Source organism: Lepidochelys kempii, chromosome 17 (assembly GCF_965140265.1).
Source record: "Lepidochelys kempii isolate rLepKem1 chromosome 17, rLepKem1.hap2, whole genome shotgun sequence".
NCBI lineage: Eukaryota > Metazoa > Chordata > Testudines > Cheloniidae > Lepidochelys > Lepidochelys kempii.
Window position 1 is genome coordinate 8,521,016 of NC_133272.1, and position 23,439 is coordinate 8,544,454.

General features: G+C 42.9%; 1 protein-coding gene across 6 annotated transcripts in view; it reads left to right on the forward strand.

Moving 5' to 3' along the window:
* The window catches only part of CUEDC1 (CUE domain containing 1), a 136,430-nt gene that overhangs the window by 41,416 nt on the left and 71,575 nt on the right, over window positions 1-23,439 (forward strand). Inside the window, exon 1 of one of the 6 annotated variants that reach the window (XM_073315109.1) lies at window positions 9,702-9,724. The exons of the other annotated variants lie outside the window; for them this stretch is intronic. The gene's annotated coding sequence lies outside the window, so the exon portion shown is untranslated. Of the gene's footprint in view, window positions 1-9,701; window positions 9,725-23,439 lie in introns of those variants that run through there. 6 annotated transcript variants of the gene reach the window in all.

The following is a 23,439-nucleotide window of genomic DNA, read 5'->3' on the forward strand; positions in this document are numbered from 1 at the left end:
TTTAAAGGTTCTTTTGCTGTCCGGTCACATGAAAGCAAATTTTTAACTGACTAGAAATAAGAAAATAATTATATCTTCTCTAGAGAATGAAGCATGTCCCATCTGTTAGATAAGTTGCAGTGATATTCAGTCTTTAAGCTGATTTTAACATTTTACCTAATTATAGAGTCAATTATAACAATCTCTTCTTTTTCCCAATATTTTTATGCAGCAGTTTACAGTTGACATAAGTGTAACATCCTCAGAAATATGTAAATATCCTTTGGCACATTTAAGGTATGTTGTGCTGAACTGCATTCTCATTCTTGATCAGGCATAGCAGCACCTTCAAACCTTATTTTTCTTCATTCTTTTGTCAAAGCTAGAGGTACCTGGATATTTCTACCTCTCTGTTATTAGGTGAAGTTACTTTTGAAGCTTGCATTTCTTAAAATTAGATCAAGCAGTGAAATGCAGCTTTTTGAACTGGTTCACTCCCTGCAAACCATGTCCCAGAATGCTTTATGGGGCTATAAAACTTGGTTACAAAGCAAGTGATGAGAAAACAAAGGAAGAGCAGGTACAGGGAAGTGACAGAAACTGTTTTCACAGGGGATTTGAAATGAGATAGAGAGTTGATGGAAAAAGCTGTTGCACCAAGGGTATCTAGATGGTGTGAAGGGACAGAGTGGAAACAGGAGTGAGACAAATGGGGAGATCAGAGAGGGGAATATAGAAATACTTATGTTGACTGGGTCTTGCAATGGAGTAAGTGGTATCAATGGAGTGTGGGGGATAATGCGGTTGTGCTGTTTACATGGTTTTGGAGGCAGGCTGCAGCATACTCTACTTGCTGGCCTGTAGAGCTGGAATTTAAGGAGAGAATAGAGGAGTGGCAGTGCAGGTCCGGATGAAGATTGGAGTGGAATTAAGGGAGTGACATACCTGGATAGCAATGCAATGCATAGGTGAATGAAAACCGTTCTAGTCAAGATTTCTGTGGCTGTGTTCTCTTGGAAATGCAGAGGTAGCCGTGATTTTCTTATCCTATAGTGGCTAAGTCCATTATACTAGCACCCTTTGGAGTCGTTGCCCATGGTCAAGGAAACAGATGTGCTCATGAACTCCCCTAATATACATCTGGGACTTGTTCTCCATTCAACAGGGTTTCTTCCCTCCAAGATTTTAGGGAAAGATGGGGACAAGCCTCCCAATGGTACAAATGCAGCCCAGTTGGTATAAATTTAGAAGCTTAACAAAAATGCCGTTAGTTTATTTTGTTATTAGTTATTATTAAGATCAAGGTGATTGGAGAGAGGAGGGCAGAAAAGGGACTGGAAAAGAATGCATGTTTGCTTTCCCCTTCCCCCAACTATCTAAGTCGGTCCCAGGGTACTCAATTAGCATCCCCGCATATAGATACAACTTATATCAATGCCAGCCTTTCCCCCATGCTGCCCCTTATGCATGGGAGGAGCTCCCTGTAAACACCCGCAGAGCTACCTCATTGTCCTCCTATAAATCCCTCCTTAAAACTGACCTCTGCTGTGATGCCTACAGAAAGCTCGGCTGCTGGTGTGCTGGGAACACAGCCTATCATGCTGACCAATATTGTCTCATTGTTTCCTTGTGCTCTCCCTCTGCTTGTTGTATTGACCTGTTATATATCTCATCTTACACTCCAAGTATAAGCTCTTTGGGGCTGGGACCATCTTTTTGTTCTGTGTATGTACAGTGCCTGGCACAATGGATCCTCTAGACACTACCGCAATACAAATAGTAAATAATCATGTCAGTGTTTAGGCCTGTTCTAAATTGTGAACTACCATTGGCTGACAATTGTCTTTGCTCTGGGTTGGCCTGAATATCTGGACTGCGATGCATTGTGAATTATATGTGGAAATTAATTATGCTAATTAAAAAATTAAATGGAAGCGTGATGGTGTTTGTGGGAAGACCTTATCCTTACTCAGTGGCTGGCCATAATAAATCAGTGCAGGAGGTGGTGGCGGCAGCAGCATTATTATTTGTTTGTGTCTAGGCTGAACCCAGAGAGTTCAGGCGTCTGTCAAAGTGAGACAATAGAAGGAAGCCATCAGCTTCTCTTGCCGTTGAGAAATCTCATAGTCTTCTAGCCTTAATCCCATCTATGTGTCGTCGGGCCATCTATGTGTGGTCGGGCCATCGAGTCCTTCTTCTCCATTCTAGTCTGTCTTGAAGCAGTTCCTCATAAACTCCTCGCTAATCACATCCTTTTGTATGATAGTTTTAGGTCTTCCAACCCTTCTCTTACCCTCCATTTCTAAGTTTAACACCATGTTTCCTATATATTCGTCTGAACATCTTTTCATGTGTCGAAATCATCTAACTCTGGACCCTTCAACTTTTCTATAATTAGTACCACCTTCACACTTGCCCTAATCTACTGTGCCTTTTCTTTTTTTGCAATTTGTCCAAGCTGTGCTTCTAAGTTTGAAAAGAGTTTTAGAGCCTATTTGAACATCACACTGAGTTTAAATCCAGGTTAATCTCCCCATATATTTTCCATCTAATATTCTGATCCATTCTGTCGGGATGCCAACAGAAACAGAGCAAACTTTAAACTACAACTTTTAGTGAACTGCACATTTACTCTCTAAGAGCCCAAATGTACCAGACGATGTAATATCCCTTTTTTTTCAAGGTTCATTGGAAACATTTCTGTTGTTTCCCTGGAGGATATGTGACATATTGGTGTTTAATTAAATATCCATCACCAGTAAGTTTAGTTTTCCAAGGAGGTTCTCCTCCACTGAGCTACGTCACATTGTGTGAGGGAGAATAAAAGAGGAGGGCTATTTAAAATGAGATGCTGTGTCACTGCATAGCAAGAATACAGCACACATTTACTGTAACTGTACCTAGGTGTCAGTTCAGTGCATTCACTGGACTGAATATGTGCAAGTCAAATACCTTATTGGCTTTGAGACTGAATTACTCCATTTTTTTCTTTCTAACTGTGGTTTCAAGTGATAACAACTTATAAGTGTGATCCTTGCAAGCTAAGTAGGGCCATATCAGTTTGTACTTTAGATGGGAGACCTGTACAGGAAACACCTAAAGGCTGCAGAAGTGGTGTTGGTAACACACTGTTAATCTCTGAGTCATACTTAAACAGGGCCCCCACAAGTGTATTAAGGTGTGCTGTACAGCTAGAGGTGTCCTCTTTCAGATGGGACTTAAAGGAGAACTGCTAGTGTCCTTTTTTTTTTTTTTAAATTGGGTTTACGCCATCTTTTGCTTCTTCATGATGTATAAAGAAGTCCTGAAAGATGAGAGGGAGAGGAAGGGGTGCGGTATTCGTTTCTGTTCTGAAAAAGTATTTCTTTCTCTCCCTCCCCTCACCCTTCTTGTGGTTTCCTTTAGAAATACCAGGAATATCAAGCCTGAACTTGAACATCTACACTGCAATTTCACAGCCCCACAGCCTGAGCCCAAGTCAGCTGAGATGGGCCAGCTGCGGGTGTTTTACTGCTTAGTAGACATACCCTTAGACACGGTGCAGCCCTGTGGGCAAGAGACTTGATTTTTATTTTAAAGCCTAGAATCTGGAGCACAGAATGGCATCCTTTGTTGCACATCCACATCCACTTATTTTCTCTCACATATCACTCAGGCCTGGTCTGTGCTCTGCCTCCACCTCACCAAAGAAATCTCCAAACTGCAAATATGATGACAAAAATGCAGGATCTGAAAGATGTTTAATATTCAAACTTCTCCACCACCTGTGAGTGAGTCATGCTTTCTAACCTAAAGTGGTTTATGCAGTACACATGGCCAGAAAGCCAAAATTGTTCTCTTCTTTGACTGTGGTTTCAGTGACCTGAACTAAGCGGTTGCAACACTCTGCCCAGTGATTACCTTTAAATCTTCTTATCAGATCTTAATGGACAGGGGCCTGTCCTGGTAAATAATTTACAATGCCCATGAGTGTGGTTTTTACTCTACTAATTTTGTTTCCATAGAAACTTGTACAATCTTTCTGCTCCATGTTGCCTTAGGCAAATCAGTAATGATTTTTTTCACATTAAGCAGAGGGCCCTTAGACTCTGAAGGCAGGAGAATAACAGTCAGAGATGTTTGTAATTGCAAACCATTTAGGTGCTGCAGTATAATACATAGGTTTCAGAGTAGTAGCCGTGTAAGTCTGTATTCGCAAAAAGAAAAGGAGTACTTGTGGCACCTTAGAGACTAACCAATTTATTTGATCATAAGCTTTCGTGAGCTACAGCTCACTTCATCGGATGCAGTAGCTCACGAAAGCTTATGCTCAAATAAATTGGTTAGTCTCTAAGGTGCCACAAGTACTCCTTTTCTTTTTGAGTATAATACATAGTGTCTTTCCCCTTGCTGATGGCTTTAAGACTGCATCTTTAGTGGTCGTCATGTGGTAGTAAATGTGTGTGTAGGTTTTTGTATAAGCTGCCGGGGCCTCTTAAAATTCTTGGTGTATTTACATGAATGTGTTGAATATTTTTGTCCATGCCATGCCAACCAGTGCAGCAGCCCTGCTAGCATGTTTGTTTGAAACAGCAACTTGCTTCATTAGAGACCCAACTCTGCTAAGTGCTAAACAGCTTTTTTCGGGGGAGAGCTGAGTGCCATCAGATCCCAGTGAAATACAGGACTGAGCCCTATGTCTGTTTTCCAAGCCGTGCACACGTGTATTTGGATTTTTTTGTTTGTTTTTGGGTTTGATTTAGATAACTTCAGGTTAAGGAAATGACATATAAAGAAAGAATGAATATAAAGTCTTCTTCATATGAAAGACTCTAAACCCATGTCTGCACTTAAAAGGTTTGCTGCTATAGCTATCCTCACAAAATGTCCTAGAACAGATGCCAGTATAGCTTATACCAGTTCCCTGAGTGACGTTAACTATACCAGCAAAAGCACTTTTTTTGCTAGTATAGCTCCATGTCCCGTAGGGCTTTTGTCAGAGTAGCTATGTTGGTAAAAGCTGCACCTCTAGCTGATGTAATGATGCCAGCAAAACTTGTTAGTGTAGACCAGGCTTAACATTCTGGATCTGAATTGAAACCCAAGACATCAGGAGGGAAACCTCCTGCATGTTAAAAGGAGCAGTGCAGAATAAAAGGAATGACGTTCCCTTTTTGTTACACAGCTACACGTGCTGTAAGGCCCAGCATGAGAAGCTGCAGTTCTTTGATAAAATAGGCACTCTGATACAGTGGTGATGGTCCCCAATCTGAAGGAGCATAGAAATGTTAACAGGAATTCAGTTAACTTCTGTGCTGTCACCCACCTGGCCATGACTTATTTTGAGCTTGGCCCTCTCCAAACTCAAGCCAGGATGGTTCTTTATGCTTCAAACAGTTTGACAAATTTTAACTTGTAATTATACCAACCAGGGGAAAATAGTCTTTTGTGCTTCCTGATTGTTGTTATTATTTGGACACGTTCTCACAAAATCACCCCCTCTTTGTTATTTTGAAGGCAAGGAGGACCTGCTCCTGCAAAGCGGTGAGCGTTCACAGTTCCATTGATTTCAGCAAGAGTTGCAGGGTAAGCCAAGTAATTCCTTATTTACCTGCTCAACGAAAAACTACAGGGAAACAGTCCTGTACTGTCTAGATCCAGTAAGTCATTCCCATCTTCAGTTTCTGAGGCTCTTGACTTGAAATGGCAAATTAACATTTGAAAATCAGCCAAGATAATTAGCCCTAGAAGAGTTTGGGTGTTAAGTATTAAAGATTCCCCTTGCCCCCACAGTGGATTATCTTTCATTTTCTCTTACAGTTTAGTGGTTGCTGACCGTCTAATCTGAAAATTGCTCCAGAGGTGATCCCTATATTTATTCTGACCTTCATTATTGGCTCCCAAGGGTGGCTGATTACCTCTGTCTCTAAAGAATGATTTTCTTTTACTACACGTGGCTTCCTGTTTTGTTTTTGGAACCAGTAAGGGTTTATGCAGGAACATAGCACAAAAGAAGAGGGATAAGTATTTAAAGATGGGCTCGTGTGACATACGGCACAGGGGCTTTGCATTACAACTGCAGCTGGGTTTCCCCAAATAGGAACTTGCTCTAAGTACTTGGTTATACAACTGCCTGCAAGCCACTTGCTTGGCAGTGTGGTGTGTCTGAGTAAAAGCCATAGCATATGTGAGTCTTTATATTGAGCTCAGCCCTGAACACTGATGAATATGAAGCGTTAGCGTGTTTCAGATGTTAAACAGTGGTGTCCGAATCCAGTTTAAACTAAACAAACAATTCTTTGAGAACTGTTGGAATATACAGGGAAAGGTCCAATCAGGAAATGTCTGCAGCATCTTATTTATTGTTTGTATGATTTAGAAATAATGATGGAATAGTAGCTGAATGCCGAGGAATAGGAGGAGATTTTGCACTTAGGTGGAAGGGTTTAAAGTATTATATGAGGCTGAGAACTTTCAATACATCTGAGGCTTTCTCAAGGCTGACAAACTCCCTTATATGGATGGTGAGTGTTATACACGACTGACAGATTGGTAAATTGAGACACAGTTAAGTGACTTGCCTAAGGTCTTGCAGTGAGGCAGAGACAGGAATAGAATCCAGGAGTCTAGACTTGCAATCCAGTGCTCTAGCCACTAGATGACACTGCCCTAGGGATGCTGGAAGGTGTTGCTATGTGGTGTGCTGTGTGGATCTGCAATCTGTCTTGCTACCTGCTCTGCATTGCATGTTACTTTGCTAACTAGATTGCATGGTAAGATATCTGACTTCTGGAGCCTAAGACAAATGGTTCAGTGACTGCTTTCCCTTCAATAAAGAATGCCTGCTCACCCCTTAGAAAAGCAATATGTTAGATATAAGATACAATGGAGATAATACCCCCATAGTATTTTCCATAGACCCAGAGGTTTTTCCAGTTGCCTTGGTCCAGAATTTTCTCTTCCTGCTTCCCCACCATTCTCCTGAGTGCTGCCTCAGAGGTGGATGTGTTTCAGTGGTGCTGTGTGTGTGGATAGTTTATGAAACACTGTGGGAACCTTTAGGAATAGATTCCCTATGTCCATACAAAATGTTACGGCTGCAGGATAATTGCTTATGACAGAAATGGTGGTTTCCCAATTTTGAAACCTGAATGCCCGTTTGGACTTTTCTGGGCTCAAAGACGGATTTTTATAAGTGAGCCTCCAGATATGAACGGAAGAGTAAGCTGCAGTAAGAAAGCATTCTAGAGCAGCACGTGACATACGAGCAATAAGTGGCTTTGAAGTGATTACAAAAAACACGATCACTGTTTTGACTGTGCATGCCATGGTCACAGGAACATAGGACCTGCCATACTATATCAGACCAGCTGTGCACCTAGTCTTAGTACCTTGTTTCTAACAGTGGTCAGTATAAGCTGCTTCAGAGGGCGATGCAAGAAACCCTACAGTAGGCAGCTATGGGATAACCTGCCCCCATGGAAAGTTTCTTCTTGACCTCCATGAATTTAAAGAAGCTGGTTTATGCCCCGCAGCAGTATAGTTCATCACCCTTCCAAAACTCTTGTGTTGTGTTTTTGTTTTATCTTTTAAGTCCCTAATATAACCACTCTGGATATTCTTGTTATCCATATAACATCCTATGTTTTTCTGAATCTCACTAATCTCCTGGTCTCAAAAGATGTCTTGTGGCAATGAGTCCAACCGGCTAATTGTGCATCGAGTCCCATCCTCCCCCCAGTATTTATCAACTAACACCCAACTGTGGCAGAATCTCAATGGATTTGCACACAAGGATTTATTTGTTTGTTTGTTTGTTTATTTAAAGCAACCAGCTGTGACATTGCTTTGCAATGCAGAAGAATCCTAGCTCCCCAAAATGACTCTTGTTGTCTAGCACTGGGAGATGCTTTATGCAGAACAGTGTCTAGTCTCCTTATTATAAATTGTAATGAAATTTGTCTCCTGCTTTGAGGCCTTTGGGCTCACAGAAATGTGTGCTTACCACATAGATGTTCAAGATGATTCCCCTCTGCCCCTCAAAATGGTGGCCCTTCAGAGTAACCAGCTGCAGCCTGCTGGTTCTCTCTGTTGTACTTGGTCTTTAGGAGCAGTGTTGAAATGTTTTAGCTTCACAAACATTTCATTTTCAATGTGTTAAATCTGAGAACTCATCGTCTGCTGCTCTGAACTGTCTGCCTACATTATTTTTACTATACACACAATGTGAATGGAGCATGCAGCACACAATTTACAGTACAATAGAACCGTTACCTACAAATAAAGAATAACAGAGAAAGTTACTGAAAATTGTTAGAGTAAATCATTTATAAATGATGATGTCACATAATAATAGCTCTTACCTACTGTTCTTCATCAGTATCGTTATCACTTAGATTGGGAAACTGAGACACAGAGACTTGCCCAGGGTCACCCAACAGGTCAATGGCAGAGCTAGGACTAGAACGCAGGTCTCCTGAGTCCCAGTCCAGAGCTCTGTGCACTAGATCACACTGCCTTCATACATGAAAACACTATTTAAGTTACTGATATAGTAATAACCATCGCATATATGTGGTATTTATAACTTACTGATAATATATATATATTTAAAATTTACTACTTCACACCTGCATAGCTTTTCATACAAGTGTTTCAAGTGTTACCAATGCTGCACAACACCCCATAAGAAAAGTGGTCTACATTTCACAGTTAGGTAAACTGAGTTATAGGTCTCAATTCCACAAAGTATGTGAGCCGTGTTTAAAACTTTGAGTGGGATTTAAGAACATGCGTAAGTGATTTGCTGGCTTTCCCAAGGTCACACAATGAGTTAGTGGGAGAGTTGGGAATAGAGTCCAGGAGCCCTGACTCCCAATCCCCCTTGCTTCATCCATTGGACAACAATCCATTCCTTATTATAAAAAGCAAAGATACTTTAAACATTCTGCTGGATTGTACCTCTGGTTCTCTGTTTGGGGGATTTTAAGCAGCATTTTATGGGTAAATATCGCTTAAAAAAAGCGGACTGGTGGGTGCATGTTTTGTAGATTATTTTTTTTTAAACAAAAATATTTTTTGTTTAATTTTTAAAGTAGCATAACCAACTGTTCCATAGAGCCTGACATCAGAAGTAACCACAGACTGAGAGCAATCACCAGTTCACTAGCTGGTAGTGGAAGGGGGACTTACAAAAAGCCAAGATGCTATATTAAATACACTTTGTAGCCAGATTGGTAATACTGACCCAGCTGTTTTACTTTTTTGAATGGTTATCTCCTTGGATCAGAGTAAAACAGGTTTCAGAGTAACAGTTGTGTTAGCCTGTATTTGCAAAAAGAAAAGGAGTGCTTGTGACACCTTAGAGACTAACCAATTTATTTGAGCATAAGCTTTCGTGAGCTACAGCTCACTTCATCCGTCAACCGTCACAGGCACAAAAGCCTCATGCACAGGGGAGAAATCAACACAAAAGAAATACTAATAATATAGAGCAAGGCTGGTCTAGTGGTTAAAGCCCTGAACTGGGACTTGGGACACTTGTGTTTAATTCTCAGCAATGCCACAGATTCTGAGTGACTTTGGGCAAGTCACTTAATGCCTCTGCCTCAGTCCCCACTCGTAAAAGAGGGATAATTATTCTTCCTTTTGCTGTTTGTGTCTTGTCTATTCAGATTATAAACTCTCAGAGACAGGGACTGTATCTTCCTATGTATATGTACAGCACCCAGGACAATGGGACCCTGGTCGCAGCTGGGAGCTCAAGGTACTACTGTAATACAAATAATAAACCAGTCATGCTAATATAGGATAAAGAGAGGAAGTAAATATTAGGCAGTTAAAAAAGGGCCTGATCTCCCGCTTCTGTGGGAAAACCTGCTGGAGGAGTCTGAAGGGGAGGGAATCTACATAAAGTTTCTCTTGCAGAGATATGCTCTGCTGGTCGGGGGAGCAGGGGTTGTGCACTCCATTGAGGTTGTTCTGTCCAGGCTCCCACAGTCAGTGGTTGCCCCAAAGACCCTCTATCATGGAATCTTTGAGGAATTAATTTTCTTTCCTCCCTGATCCCTGCGGTGTGGATGAAGGGACAATGTTAATTTTCTCCCACCCACCCTTCTCCTGGCTACATATTGCCCCCCAGCCCTTACACAGACTCCACTAAGGAGTGGAGGGGCCTCCATGAGGTCCCTGCGAAAGCTTAGGAGAATATTGCAGTGGTGGTGGATGAATTCCCCCATCTGTGCAAGAGCAGCGTGGCCCATCTATGGACCAAGGGAAATATGAATAAATTGTCCCTGAATTCTTCCCCTGAATTAATTATTTCTCTGCGCGATCTTATCAGAGGGCTTCATCCTGCAGGGTTCTGTAGTGGGAGTTAAGGTCACTCAGTACCTTGCAGGATGGGGCCCAGGACTGGTAATCACCTTGGGTTTGGTTTTGCTTGTATCCCCCCTGAATAATGACAGGTTTCAGAGTAACAGCCATGTTAGTCTGTATTCGCAAAAAGAAAAGGAGGACTTGTGGCACCTTAGAGACTAACCAATTTATTTGCGCATAAGCTTTCGTGAGCTACTGCATCCGATGAAGTGAGCTGTAGCTCACGAAAGCTTATGCTCAAATAAATTGGTTAGTCTCTAAGGTGCCACAAGTACTCCTTTTCTTTTTGCGAACCCCACTGAAGTTACCTTGGCATAAGATCAGCACTGGGTCCCGTCTGAACATCATTTTTAATGTAAATAAACAAAAGGGGCCATATGGGCTGGTGCTTAGCATCAATGTGTCCTGGAGGTATTTGGAAAGCTGTGCAGCCTCTGCCTGCCATCAAATTTCAAAGACCTCCTGCGGGGGGCGGAGGGGAGGGGCATGAGAATCCACAGAACAAAAAGCATACACTCCAGGAAGTGAAATGAACAACTAAAAACCTGTGCCAGGAAAGGAGGGTGACTGGGATGGGAATGGTCAATATTTAGTAGCCTTTGATTGTGGCCAAGAGTGACAGCATGTGATGATGTCCGTGTAAACCAGTCAGGACTGCTGTCCGTTAAGAAGCTTATAGTGGACTGTTAGTGATTCACCTTAGTGTCATTGGTTTTTGTTTTCATAAGGCTTTGTCAAGAACACGACTAAAGGCTACTTTTGAAGAACAGGCTTTTTTTCCCTGCTGTCCCATCTCCCTTTTGTGAGGAAGGATGCACTGGGGAGAATGGAGATTTTTAAGCATTGTAGGATAGGAATGAGTCCTTGAAAACCCTAGTCTCTTTCAATTAAACTGCTTCCACTAACGCTTAACTAGAAGGACAAGGTGTCTTGTTACATTTCTGTGCTTTGCAGTTAATAAGTGTTCCGCTTGTAATTTGGAAATCCTTGCTTCCTGCTTATTTTGACTCCATAAGGCAATGGCTTTAGAGAAACAAGTGTGCGCGTGCCTTGGGAAGGAATAGCCGTGCCAGCTGTCCCTTGCATTTAATGTTCCAGCTGTGCCCTTGAGTTCAGTGGCATATTTAGGAAATTTATACAGAAATAACCCCAGCCTAAGCAGTGTTACCCAAGGATTTACATGGCCAGGGATTGGCTGGTTTTGATCACGTGCTCCTTCCAGGGCTGTCCCAAGCTATTCTGGGGCCCTATGCAGCCCCCACAGGGGGGTGGTGTGGGGCCACAGGCCTCTGGGGGGGTGAGCCCCAGGCCTCCACAGGGGGGCGGGGCTGGCTTGGGGGTCAGGGAGGAACCACCCCCCAGCACTCATCGGTGGTGCGGCTGGGGCCAGGTCGCTGCACTCCCGCTGCTGGTGAGTGCAGGCCCAGCCTGGCTGCAGAGCTCAGGGGAGTGGGGGTGGGACTGGGACAGAGCAGGGGCGGGAAGAGGCATGGTGGGGGAATGGGCGGGGCTGGGGTGGGCGGGGAAGGGGCAGGGGCTGGGGCCAAGGCCCTAGGGAAGAGCCAGAGCAGGGTCTGGATCAGCACGCAGCTGCGCAGGGCACCAGGAAATTTGCCCCAAATTTCCTGGTGCCCTACGCAGCTGCGTACTTTGCGAATGGGTAAGGACGGCCCTGGCTCCTCCATTTAACTGTTTGCCTGCTGCATTCTTTGCATCGTGCTGCACTTCTGGATTGTTGGTTTGGTTTGCCCTCTGTGCTGACCTGGAACGCACAGTACGTTGAGCTCCACTGTTGTGCGTGCCGTGCTTCAGGCTGCGTTGAGGGCCAAATGCAAAGCCCATTGAGCAGCATGGCAAGGCTCCTATTGATTTTAGTAGGCTCTACATCAGAGCCTGATGTAGCACCTTTCCTGCAAGGACCTGTTAGTGTTTTACCAAAGCATGATTAAACCTTACAGCGTTCCTATCAGGTGTGTACATACTGTTTCTCTCATGTTACAGATGGGTAACTGAGGCACAGCGAGGTTAAGTGACTTACCCAGCAGGTTGGTAGTACATCCGAGAATAGAAACAGCAGCCCTGATTCCCAGTCCTCTGTCCTAACCCCTTGAGGGCACTTCTTCCTGCTCTTCTCATGCAGACTGATGCTGTCCTGTGCACATCCCCCAGTGCCTCTGGTAACAGCAGCTGTCCCACAAGTGTCAGCAGTCAGGAGTCCTACCTGCTCCTGCTGTTGCCACAGGGTTTTAAAAAAAATGACAGCAGCAAAGGCTAAGCCTAGAAGAAAAGCAAGAAAAAAGGGTGCAAGGCTGCCTCCTGGTAGGCTCACTGGAGCACAGCGGTGCATCATCCCTTTGTCCTGAAACAGCACTTGTTAGTGCACCTAGTACTGGGAGGAAGTGATAAAGGCACTTTGGCTGCTAGGCCCTAACAGCTCAAACATCCAGTGGGCCCCAGTAAGTACTTCAATGACTATCTCCCTGCCTTGTGCCTCTCCAGCTGTCCTTCCAGCTGCCACAGAGCTTTCTCCTTCCTGTTGGTCACTGACCCCCAGAGCAGGGCAGCGTATTCCACACAGCAGTCAGGAGAATGCTGCTGGAAGGCATATTAGTCAGGGTCCTGGACTAGCACATGTGCTGCTACTGTGTGCTGGGTGGAATGTAAGCCCTTCCAAGGGCATGTGATCATGTTGTGGCCCTCCACGGGGCAGCTATGCCCTCCAAAGTGGATGTGGCGTACTGGTGGCTAACAGATATCTTGCTTGTGGTCAAGTAGAAGAGGCATGTTTTTTCCTGGAGGGGGAAGGTCCCAAGTTCTCTTCCCCTGTTTCGGTGTCAGGTGAGTGTGGCTCACTGAACTGTCTGTGTAGGTGGCTGTTTTTGGAGAGCACTGGTGCTACAGTCTCTTCAGGTTCTGATTTTAAAAAAGCATGGGAATTCAGTCGCCGTAGAGCCCGTGTCACAGTTGCCTGTTCCATGCGGTGCAGTTCTCAAGGGTGGCATAGAAATGAGAAGAATACAATGAAAGAGGGGTGTGTGTGTGTGTGTGTGTGTACCACTGCCCACTGTGCAGGATGCATTTAGGACTTCTCAACTGTGTATCATAGGCCCTATACTGCTAACAGCTGAAAGATTCCCTTTATCCTTACACTATGGTATTCTACAGTAATGATCCAAAATACTACCCTGCAGCAACGTACTGTAGTGATCTGTGCAATCACTATACCGTACTACAATATTATTTTTTGTAGGATTAGCTCCAGGGGCGGGGACCTGTTTTTGGGAACAAGGAGCATCAGCATTCCACCCCATGCTGCCCTCCTGATGTGGAGCATAGGGACAATTATGTGGGGCAGCTTTTATTTTTGGAAGGTGACTGAAAAGGTAGAAGTTCACCTTCTGTGTTGAAAGGTAAGAGTCTCAGTAGTTGGTGAGCAGAGCGGGGCAGAGCTGCAGGCTGCAATTAACAGTAAGCGCTGGTTTCAGGTTAGCTGTTTATAAAGCAAGAGTCAGATAATTTAATCACTAAATGTAAGGTCTCTTTGCTTTGATTAGAAGAATGATGCAACATCTGTGAAGTTCCTGGAAGACTAGGAATTTCTTGCGGTAGAGCTCTTTGGCTTGTTTTGCATTTCTGTCATCTTTCCGTCATGTGTGGTGTTCAGTGCGCTCCATGTTTATTAGACTTGTAAAATAGGCTGGAAACTTAAACTGATTTCAGATGGAGACAAATGTGTTTTGATGTCAGCAAGGAAAGCCAGAGGAGAAAAGGTCTCTCTTCAGTCACCTGGCAGAAGGATTTTATATCTACATCTTCGCTTAAGGCAACTTCTTGCATTTAATTTATTTTACATTGACGCAAGGTAGATTTTTACAGAGATTCAGTTAAACTATACAAAGGGATACTGGGTTACTCTAATCACTCACACTTGCTTGACCTATTTTTTTTTTTTTTTTTTAAATCCCCTCTTGGAAACCTAATTTCATGTTTGAATTCCCTCAACTATTTTAGGAATGTTGGCCTACCAAGATCAAATTACCTTTGATGAAACCCATGCAAAGCAGCCTTACAGGCAAGGAACTTTTTGATTAAGTACCTGTGCTATCTCCTTAATATAGGCTTAGTTTAGAACTAGGGTTGCAACTCTGCCATGGCAAATATGTGTGAAAACCATAGATTAGTCACGGTAAAAGTACTAAAGGCCAGACATTTTGTGGTGGTTAATCGCCCTTGATCATGGGATCAGTCTACCTTTAAATTTAATTTCCTTTGTAGTGGTATGTGGGGGTTTTTTTGGGTAGGGGTTGTTTGTGGACCAGATTTGGTCCTGGTGTAAGCAGGGTGCAACTCCCCACTTGGACATCTGTTATCTTCCTTCTCCAATATGATACCAAGGCCCTGATCCTGTAGTCAACTCCATACAGGGCCCTGTGCATGTGTGGAGCCTCATTGCAGAAACAGGGCCCTACGTTTCCAAGCCTGGGTGATGGGGAAGATAGGAAAATTTCCAACAGTGATAGAGAGAGGGAGGGCTTAGAGTTGGGGGAGGTGAGTTTAGTTTAGCCTTACGCTTGAGTTGGATTTGGCTCAGTGATTTTTAGTTGAGTTAAATTGCTTTATAAACCTACTGGGTGCTATGCAGAGCTGACATCTGTTCATCCCACAATAGCCTGCCATAAATCTGTCTCTGAAAAACTGAGTGGTTTAGTTGAAAAGAGTTGGAGACAGTTTTACGAGTGACAAACGCCTGTGATGGAGCAGCACCTTCAGTGGTGCTCATTGTTTTTGTTGCCACAATCACTCTCTTTATTTTTAAATTTAATTTGAATGCCAAAGAACCCAAACAAGAATAATCTTGTTGGGCAAAGTTCTTTGGTCTGTAGCTGTTGAAATGTCTAATATCAGGTGAATCAAGGACTTGTGGGAAAGGGAAGGAAACTTCTTTTGTTTGTAAGATCAAAAATATAAACCAATTGTTACATTTCCTAATATTGAGAGACATATCTAGCGGTTTAGGCCGGAATTTCCAAAGGAGCCTAAAGCACGTGGTGGATTTGTCATCACTTAAAGTCTTTAAATCAAGAGTGAATCTCTTTTAAAAAGATATATTATAGTTCAAGGCACGGTTATTGGGCTGGATGCCAAAACTGTTGGCTGAAGTTCTTTGGCCTGTATTATGCGTATGCTTGGCAGAATTAGATTTTAATTTTTTAAAATTATTTTGACAGGTATTATAGATGTTTATTTGTAGGCATTTTAAAAAAAGATTTTTATCGATTTTAAATTTTCACGGTTGCGTGAAATTGTAGGGTTTACATTTTAAAATTTTTGTAAATTGATTTAAGTTTTTCACCGTTGTGGGAAATTATGGAATTGGTAGACAATCATTTTATGAGAGTAGACATTGAGAGTCAAAAAAGTTAAAACTTTATAAACGAAGCACAAATTGTTAACATCACACATTAAAATATACAAAGTAAATATCTGTAAATCAACATATCATACTTGTTTTTAATGTTCATTTGCTAGTCCATTTGTAATAAGTATAAGTCCAAAGTCTAAATTACTGAATTTTGACTCTAATAAGTTCTCAAGCAACATTTTTCTTTGCCTGACTGTAAATTTTGATTGTCATTAATAGAAATATTTTTTCATTGGTTTGTGTATGTATTGTGAAATCAATGTTTACTGACATTTAGCAATAAAAATATTATCCTTTTGAAGACTAGTAATGATGGAGGTTAGACTAGATGATGATGTCCTTTCAGACTGTGGAATCTTTGAATCTGTAAAGGCTTTAAATACCCAAATTTCAATGGAAGTTGGGTGCCTACCACCCGTAGGCCCCCTTTTCTTTTAAAACTTGATGTATAAAATATGTTAAATAGCCTTTTGCAACACCACTTGTTATGTAGGTAAGATCAGTGAGCCATAAAACTATGGCTGATGAGACAGCTGGTGAGGGGGTGTGTGCCCGCATGAGTGTGCGCATTTATTGCCCTCTATTGGTTGGAACGGAAACTTCACAACTGTGTCATGGGCCCTGAATCACTAAAAATTATAGAAAAGGAGTACTTGTGGCATTATAGGAGAGTCTATTTTTTCCTCAAGTGTTTTGGGAGCCAGAAGCATCTAAGTTTTTTCTCTGCTGTTACCATGAAGTGCTGAGTGGTGGTAAGATGTGGAATAGAGACAATTGTGAAGTGTTAGGTATCTATGGATCTGTTACAGTGTCATAATGGGTGAGAAGAGCAGGGCACAAGAGCAAACACTAGGAAGGGGATGCTTCTTATGGAGGAACTTAGTATTTTCACTCAGAGAGCAAAGAGTAGGTGATTGCCCCCATTTTGGTCATCTCTCCACTCTGGCAGAGGTTTCAGAGCTAGGAATGAAGAGTTAACAGGATTTGGCAACAATCTAGATTGTGGGAGATGGAGAGAGATGAGTCTAACATGCCAAATTTGCACACCTGGGTGATGTGCAGGGCAGGGAGTTTAGCTTTCACCAGGTTGAATCTGAGCTGGCACAGGATGCACAGGAAGAAATGTAAAGGAAGAGGGCTAGGGATGAGACTGTGTCTAGGAGAGGAAAAGGCTTGTGGCAGAGCACAGAAATAGTAATAGAAGTCATGAGAACTAATCATCCCCTCTCCCCCACCCCCCAGCAACAAGTTAAGAAGAAAGGAGGGAGGGGACTAGAGACAGAACCCATTTTTTTAGGTTTAAAAGTGTGTTAGTGTTCACTTCCAAATGATGACAGAACTGTAGGATTCTCCTCCCACTTGAACTGCTTTTACTGGGCCCATGTTCCTATCACAAATCTGTACTACCTGACCCCATCCCAATGAAGACTGTTAGGTGCTTTCCTACCAGCTCTCCAAGAGGTGTGCCACATTGCTGGCATTCTTCTGTTGCCTAGTGCTAAGATAAGAACTGTCAGTATTATTGGGCCTGCTGATGACTCCATACCACTAGATTTCAGCAGAGGCAGGGGGTCGAGAAAATCTGTTCTGCGTGTACTTCTTGTGTTCAAGTTTTCAAGCAACAGATTGTCTGCTCCAGTGCTGGGAGCTCATGCTAACTTAATTAACATCACAGCATTGTTTTTGTTTTATAAACACAGCCATTCTAATTGGATGGAAGTGTGGGTAAGAGAGCCCTTTCTAATTGCTGGTTAGGAACATATTGGGAAAACTGCAGAGGAGGGGACCTGACGAAAGTTGAGTTGCCTGTTGCTGTGCTCAGTGATGTTTACCAGCTGCTCAGATTTCTAATAGTACTTAGCACTTTACATATTGCTTCTTTATCTTCAGAACACTTTCAGCACCTGCACCCTCTGAAGCAGGCAAGTGGGATTAGATGGGTAATCTGAGGTAGACAAGTATTCATCCTCACCTCTCTGAGGGAGGGCTCCCCATTTACAGATGGGAAACTGAGGCATAGAGAAACTGAGCGACTTGCCCATCGTCAAACAAGAAGTCTGTGGCAGAGCAGGGAATTTAACCCAGGTCTCCAGTGCTTAATTTGTGCCACAGCTTGCCAGGGCTGAGCCCTGGCATCTGTAGGCTTGGCAGTTCATCGCCTCGGCACCTTTGGCCTTGGTATATAATTTATGAATATAAAAAAATTGTTTGAGCCCCGGCACCTCTTACATTACAAATTAAGCACTGCAGGTCTCCTAAGTCCAAGGGTGGTGCCCTGACAACTTGCTCATCCTTCCTTTCTTTCAGCATGGTTACAATGATGATAAATTTGCATCTCTGCAGAAATTACTGGAGTGCTGCATGCATTCTTTCTTTGTGTTTACATTGCAGTAGCATTCAGAAGTCTCCAGCCAGGAGTGGGGCCCCATTGCACTGGGACACTGTGCAAATATACAATAGTAAGACCATCTCCACTGCGTGACTGAAGAAGGAGTGTAGCACAGAGAGTAATGGAAGAAGGAAGGATTATAGGTAGAGGCACACATGGTTATGTAGACAGTTAATAGCCACCTGCCTAGCCATTCCAATCAGGCAGTTTGCTGTAGGTCTTCTGGTATGGACAAGTCTTGTCCTGAATGGACAGTACTAGAACGCCCCTGCCAGTGTGGGAGCGTCCCTGCCAGCATGACCTCATGCACATGCTATGTGGAGGATGCCATTTAGCTCTACCAAATGGTGTTCTGCAGGCAGCGTCATGCTGTGCGGAGGACACCATTTTAAGAACAAAATGGAATCCTCCATGCCCCACTCTGAACTCTAGGGTACAGATGTGGGGACCTGCATGAAAACCTCCTAAGCTTACTTTTACCAGCTTAGGTTAAAACTTCCCCAAGGTACAAACTATATTACCCTTTGCCCTTGGACTTCCACTGCCACCACCAAACGTTTATCTGGGTTTATTTATTAGGAAAGCGTTGTTTGGAAACATCTTCCCCCCAAAAATCCTCCTAACCCTTGCACCCCACTTCCTGGGGAAGGTTTGGTAAAAATTCTCACCAATTTGCATAGGTGACCACAGACCCAAACCCTTGGATCTTAAGAACAATGAAAAAGCATTCAGTTTCTGAAAAGAAGGATTTTAATAGAAGTAAAAAGTAAAAAAGAATCACCTCTAAAATCAGGATGGTAAATACCTTACAGGGTAATTGGATTAAAAAGATAGAGAATCCCTCTACGCAAAACCTTAAGTTACAAAAAGACACACAGACAGGAATATCCATTCTATTCAGCACAGCTTATTTTCTCAGCCATTTAAAGAAATCATAATCTAACGCATATCTAGCTAGATTACTTACTAAGTTCTAAGACTCCATTACTGTTCTGTCCCCGGCAAATGCATCACACAGACAGACCCTTTGTCTTTCCCTCCCTCCAGCTTTTCAAAGTATCTTGTCTCCTCATTGGTCATTTTGGTCAGGTGCCAGTGAGGTTATCCTAGCTTCTTAACCCTTTATAGATGAAAGGATTTTTCCTCTGGCCAGGAGGGATTTCAAAGGTGTTTACCTTCCCTTTATATTTATGACACATGCTATGTGGAGGACGCCATTTAGCTCTACCAAATAGTGTTCTGCAGGCAGCATCATGCTGTGCGGAGGACACCATTTTGAGAACAAAATGGAATCCTCCATGCTGCCAAAGTGCTGGTATGCTGGTCTGGCGCGATCTGGCCCCACTGCAGCGTGGCCTCTGGAGGGCAGGGTTGTCATTGTGCTGAAATGCCTGAGAATAGGTAGGTCTCAGACAGCAAAGGCAAAATGTGGAGGCGGCAAGTTGGAAGAAGAGGGGGAGGAGATTATGGCAGAAGCGTCTCATGGAAGCTGGTCTCATTGACACGGAGGCAAGGAGGTTTCATTAGCAGGGAGTGATGCAGCAGGCAGGCAGAGTTGTAGGAAAGAGATCTTTATTGAGTGTACACAGAAGCTTGTGTTAAATGCTGAGGGCTGCATTTGTTTGGTAGCTGCCTGGCCCCTAAGTTTCTGGTGTCACACCCTAGGTTACTTCTGAAACCTGATCCTCTTTCCCATTCATCATACTATAAAGGCATGTAGCGATGGCATGGAGAAGGATATGAGAGTTGGGGGTGAGTAAGGAGGAGCTAAATTGTGAGGGGAATTGGAGATACAGAGCAAGGAGGCACTGTGTTCACAGATCTGGATTAAATTCCTAGCTCTGCCACAGACGTGCTCAGTGACCTGGGGCATGTAACTTTCTCTGCCTGAGTTTTCCATCTGTAAAAAGAGGTAATGATACCTCATTTCTCCCATCCTGTGTCTGTATTGTCTATTTGCTCTTCCCATCCTGTGTCTGTATTATCTATTTGTCTACAAGCTCTTCAGAGCAGTGACTGTTGCTTGCTTTGTACTAAGTGCTGTACATACGCAATAGGGCCCTAACCTTGGCTGAGACCTCTAGACATTACTTTGTCATATAATAATAAAAGTTTGGATTGTTTGCAGAGTAGAAGGAAAACTCAGGAGAAGGAGACATGACTGTAGCAGCAATGCAGACTTTTGGGAGTTAGGGCCAAATGTTTATACGTATTTAGGTGCCTAACTCATGGGACTGAGGCATCTAGATACCTTACAAAAAAAAAAAAGACCATATGTACTTAGTGAGAGAGATCTGTTTCTGCAGGGTCTGAAACACACAAAAAACCAGCCACGCTGGTGAACAGAGTGGCTTGCTGATGTCTCAGTTATGGTTTCGCCTGTGTGCTCAGGTATAAGACGTGATAAAGTAAATAAATTTGAAGCTGATTTTATGTTCGGAGGTTTTTTGACCCACAGCTGTACAGCCAATATCCTTATTTTACTCCATGCCTGGCAGGCAGCCAGCGAACAGCGTTGGCTGGTTGGTCTGTTTTCCTCTCCATTCTGTATCTCTCTAGCTACATAGTGTCTCTAAACTCTTCATCCAAAAGGGGTGAAAGACCATAGGAGGGGGCTCACAGTGCTTTCCACCCACCCCCTTCCTAACCATTGAATCCTGCTAGAGAACAAAGAACCCTGTCTGGCATTCCCCGTTAAATTAATTTCTAATCTCATTGCTTCCTGCTGCTGCCATGTCCAGTTTGTTTTCATTTGAGATGAGGAGGTGGGAGAAATCAGAACCATTAAATCCAATAAAGAAGATCACCCCTCTTGTTTTGGACCTGTTCTTGCTGCCACAGTGATTCTGAGGGGGTGTGGAGCAGGGGGCTGAGTTCTTCCTAGCTATCCATGGAGATCAGGTGGTTTTGGTCAATAGAGTACTTTCAGACGCTTCCTGGATTTTGACTTTGCTGGAGCAGAATATGCAGGTTATTTTCTTTTCCCTACTAGTAACGTCTGGGGATTGTGGTGTGAAGTGAGGTGTTCTCATCGTTAATGTAGGGAGGAGGGCATGTAAGGTGAATGCTTAATAGCCCTTGGTGAGAAAGAGAATGGAGCAGCATGTGTGGCTGGAATGCCTCATTTGGCTTTGGGTGCGTGTGAGAGAGAGAGAATGGAGATATTGGCATAGAATAGTGAGAATTTAACAACTCTCTCTTCTTTGAGTCCTCCTGGACTGTATTCTCCCTCTGCTTTAGTCAGCCTCACACTCCTGGTTGTGCCTTTATACAAGATGAAATCAAAGGGGAAGAATGGTCTTGTGGGTAAAGTATTGGCTGGAGACTAGAGAGATCTGGGTTCAACATCCAGCTGTGCCACAGACTCCCTCTGTATCCATGGGCCAGTCACTTAATCTGTCTGTGCCTCTGTCCCCTAGGATAATACTTTCCTTCTCCCACCCTATGTCTGTCATATCTATTTAGGTGGTCCATGCCCTGAAGAGCTTACAGTCCCTTTGTGTAGAGCCCATCAGAATGGATTCTCAATCTGGTTTGGAGTGCAGGTGCTCTTTTAATGCTCAGAATAAATTATGCCAGCCTGGGTTGTGTTTTAACATAAATTTTTTATTTACACATACCTTAAACTGTGTTTTGCTTAATGCTTGCAACATTTCTTGTATAATCGGTCTGCTGAAATCATAGAGCTAATTTAGTCGTTGTTGATTTGGAATTCCTGGTGGTCCTGGTAGGGATCTACTACTATTAGGTCATTTGGGTATGTGAAATATCAAGAGAAATCAGGATCTTTGTTATACTGAGAGTAAATTGGGTACTTTCTCAAGGCATGCTGATAGCTCCCTTACCGCTCAGGCTGGAAGATACAGCCCTCACACATTGTTTTCCATAAGCAGCTGTATGCAGATTTATGTTGTGATGCAAGCTGTATTTCACTTCATTTTGGTACACGTTCTAAATCTGTTTGCTTGTCTCCTTAATCTCTCCCACTCAGAGACACACACATGCACTTCATTGACCAGAATTGCTTTACAGCTTTTAATAATCGTCTGTATTTTCTCCTTTGCCCTGAGCTTTACATGATAGGTTCTGGTAAGATTTTGTAATTTATTTTTTGCAAAGTTGTGTGCATGATTCTTGAACAGAGCATCCTTTCACTTTTATCATGATTGCTTTTTTACTTTTAAAAAGGGCTTAAACCCTGCATTTTTAATATACGATGGAAAGAGCATTAACAGAGATCCTCTCGTACTTATTTTGTTTCCATGAAAAAGGATTTGATAGCAAGCAATTTCCCCAGACTGCAAACCTGGTATTTGTGCATGCACATTGTTCTGAGGTGAAACTGAAAAGTAACAGAAGATATGTTAGAAAGATTAATAGGATACAAAGGCTAGATCCTCTGCATTACTCCCATGAAATGTACATTTTTAATTTGGTAGAGGAAAGTGCTATAATTTTTGTATACAATCATTTAGTTTTTAAATCTAATTTTAATCATATTATAAATGATGCTGTGCTAAAACTTGCAACTGCTGAGCAGCTACATTCCAGTACTGTTAGTTCCTTCATAAGAAACCATTTTATAAGGGTCTGGTAGATGGGACAGCATTTTAAACAGTTTAGCCTAAGCTGGTTTGTTTTTTTATCAATGGTTTAGCACATCCAGTCTAAAGAGAGGTTGTCCGATAGTTTACACCCAAATTGTAGATTGTCAAACTTAAAAAAAAATAAAACAATCTTATTAATGGAAATGTTTTAGAATTGTATTTAAATTAAGATTGGATGTTTTAAACAGATATTTCTAAAAAGATGCTCTGGTAGAACTACAAGTTAATGGGCGCAATGCAGGTATCACTGGGTAAAATCTCTGACCTATGATTAGGGCCCTACCAAATTCATGGCCATGAAAAAATGTGAAATATGGTATCCCCCCATGAAATCTGATATTTTGTGTGCTTTTACTTTACAGATTTCACGGGGGGAGACCAACGTTTCTCAAATTGGGGGTCCTGACACAAAAGGGAGTTGCAAGGGGGTCACAAGGTTATTTTAGGGGCATCATGGTATTTCCACCCTTACTTCTGCTCTGCCTTCAGAGCTGGGAAGCCAGAGAGTGGCAACTGTTGGCCAAGTTCCCAGCTCTGAAGGCAGCACCCCACCATCAGCAGCACAGAAGTAAGGGTGGCAATACCATACCATGGTGCCCTTACTTCTGTGCTGCTGCCTTCAGAGCTGGGTGGCCGGAGAGTGACGGCTGCTGACAGAGGGCCCAGCTCTGCAGGCAGCAGCACAA